The 2,852-nt window shown below is 43.3% G+C and overlaps 1 pseudogene; it reads right to left on the minus strand.

Annotated features, from left to right (window-relative positions):
• Positions 1 to 1,789: 1,789 nt before the first annotated feature.
• LOC129656099 (proteasome subunit beta type-6-like) lies at positions 1,790 to 2,599 on the minus strand (annotated as a pseudogene).
• Between the last annotated feature and the right edge of the window lie 253 nt (positions 2,600 to 2,852).

Raw genomic sequence — 2,852 nt, forward strand, 5'->3', positions numbered from 1 at the left:
CCTTAGAAGCTCCATATGTATGATATAGGGGGAAAAGCATGGATTTTCAATATAGACAGCCTAAGTTGCATAATGTTGAACAAGTCATATGGCTACTGTGAGGCTTGGTCTAAAGAACGAGGATGAGAGTATCGTAGGACAGCTACCAGGATTAAATGAAATAGTGTATGTGAAACACTTGGAAAAAAGCTAGGCAGATAACTGAGGCTCAACCAATATTTCTTCCCCTTTCTCCTTAGGTTAGTAACATGGTCTTTTATAATAGTTTACTGTTATATCCTCAACCAGAAATCTTGAGCTTCTATAATCCCCTAACTGGCTGGTGCATAGGAGAAGTCCCACAGATTCACTGACAGATTCAAATACGCCTCCAAATGTGGGACTCAGGACCCAGAACTTCTTCCTGTTGAGTGCAGCTGGTCAGAGGACAGTTTCTGTCTTCTACTTTTCAGATCTCATAAGATAAATATATGTATTTCTCCCTTCTTTGTCGTACAGTTTCACTGAGGTCCGTTGGAGGCATTTGCATCTGCTTTCCTCATATTGCTCAACCCACACTTGGAGAGAATTGTGTTTGCATAAATACTAGCAGATGAATTTTTTAAATATCACTTTTTCTCTCCTGGCACTCTGTGAGAGAAATGAGCAAATATAAACAGAAGAGTATCAGACTAGAAATATAGCAGATGGGTTCCTGCTGGGAATCTGGACTTTCCTGGAGTTTACACACTTGGGAGATGTAGGATTATGACAAAATCCACTCGTAATGCTCTTGCTTTTTGTTTCTTGGGCACAATATTAATTGCTTAATGACTAAGCTTAACGTACATTTTCAGCCCGACTTTTCCCATTGGGAAACAAGCAGGATGCTGTAAGCACTGTATAGAGGAGGGATTCTCTTCTCAAGCCTAGCATAAATCCAATTTGATTGATATATCAAGGAGAAGAAAAAAAAACAAAAAAACAAAGCTTATCTTCAGTCCATGCTCCAAGGGCGGGGGAAAAAAGGAAACACTTCACTTCCCATGTCTAATGGCCTCATGCTTGTGACCAAGAGCTTAGTATGGATACTAAAAAATGGGAACAGATTGTACATACTTCCTGACCAGTCCTGATTCAGGTCATCTCAATTCAGACTACACATCCTGAGAGACACATCTGTACCCGAGGAGTTGATCATCATCCTTAACTCAGCCTACAGCTTTGGCTCAGACTTGATTAGATATTATCTTCATTTGTTCATTCAACAGATTTATTGAGCATCTGTTATTGACTAAGCACTGCATTAAGAGTGGGAATATACCAATGAAGAAAATAAGTATAGTCCCTGCCTTCACAAAATTTAAGTCTAGTGGGAAAACAGATACTTATCTTATGATACAGTCATTCCATTACACAGGTATCTTTAAAAAGCACAGTAAAGCAATAGTTTCTATTCCCATCATCTGTAATATGTTCCAAGAACTGGCTCTGGAAAAAATGGGAGGTAGAAGCTCCCTGTGACCTCCTGCTGTTAGAGCCTCCACAGGATCTTTAAGACTGCCCTGTGGAAGAGGTCCTTATCCACTGTTGGACTTGACTGACCCCTAGCCTTTATGAGTTAGGGTCTCTTGAAAGAATGCTGTGAATGACTTCTGGAGCTCAGGGAAAGCTCCACCTTTAATCAATAAGTATTAGCTTGTTTTTTATTACAAGAATGATTATCAATAGATAAATAAGGCTTAACAAGGGAGACACTGTGATGTAGGGCAAAGACTACAGGATTCGAAGTCAGTTCTGAGTTCTAATCTTTTTTTTTTTTTTTTCTCACTGATGAACTGTTTATTGAATTTTGAATGGGGTATGTATGGGGTGTCTCATATCTTAGGATCTCAGGATTCAGAGAGGTGGTAAAGTGGCAATGGTGAATTGGGGAATCTGGTCTCCCAGAAGTACCTGCCGCTCTACCCCTGGTTCTGCAATGGCTGCCAGGCGGATCACCCCTCCACTAGAGCCGTCCCGCTCCATTGCCAAAGCGAGAGCATTGGCAGTGAACTGCAGGCATTCTTCCTTGGTCATGCCTTCCCGGTAGGTAGCATCCACATAGCCATAGATATAGGAGCTCCCAGAGCCCCCAGTGGCAAAGGGCTGTCGTACCATCATACCCCCCATGGGCACCGAGTACACCTGTCCCCCTTCTTGGGGGTCCCAGCCAGCAATGATGATTCCTGCCATCAGGTCTTCTCGGTATCGGTAACACATCTCTTTAAAGAGGCTGGCCACTGTGTGCACCAACGGAGGCTGATTCAGCTCAATGCTGTGGAAACCAAGCTGATAAGTGACTGCATCAGCTACTGCTTGGGTATCAGTTGCTGAGCCTGAGCGGCAGCAGAAAATACGGTCGTGAATAGGGGTCAGCTTGTCAGTCACTCAATTGGGCAATGTAAGACCCAGTGGTTGTTCTGGAGTCAGCTCCTAGAACCACGCCCCCATCAAATTGCACGGCCATGATAGTGGTCCCTGTGGAAACTTCCCGGTTCTCCCAGTCGGGGGCAATAGCCTCAGGCCCCCAGGCTGGTGCCGGCCCGGTCCCCCCAGCTGCTACTAAGGTGGCCGCCATCTTCCTGAGTTCTAATCTTGACTCAAACATTTATTAGCTATGTCCCTTAGGTGAGTTATTTTACTTTTCTGTGGTCTAATGGCCTCATATCCAAAATAGGGAAAAGAGCACTTGACTCTGAATTGTTGAGATTCTTAAAATGAAATAATCACTAAAAAAGTACTCAGCATCCTCCTCCATTATGCTCAGGAACTCTATTCTGTATGACACAGTACTTGCCTTTGAAAGAAAACAGCATTTGCATGAAATACTT

This window comes from Bubalus kerabau, chromosome 6, assembly GCF_029407905.1.
Source record: "Bubalus kerabau isolate K-KA32 ecotype Philippines breed swamp buffalo chromosome 6, PCC_UOA_SB_1v2, whole genome shotgun sequence".
NCBI classification, from domain to species: Eukaryota; Metazoa; Chordata; class Mammalia; order Artiodactyla; family Bovidae; genus Bubalus; species Bubalus kerabau.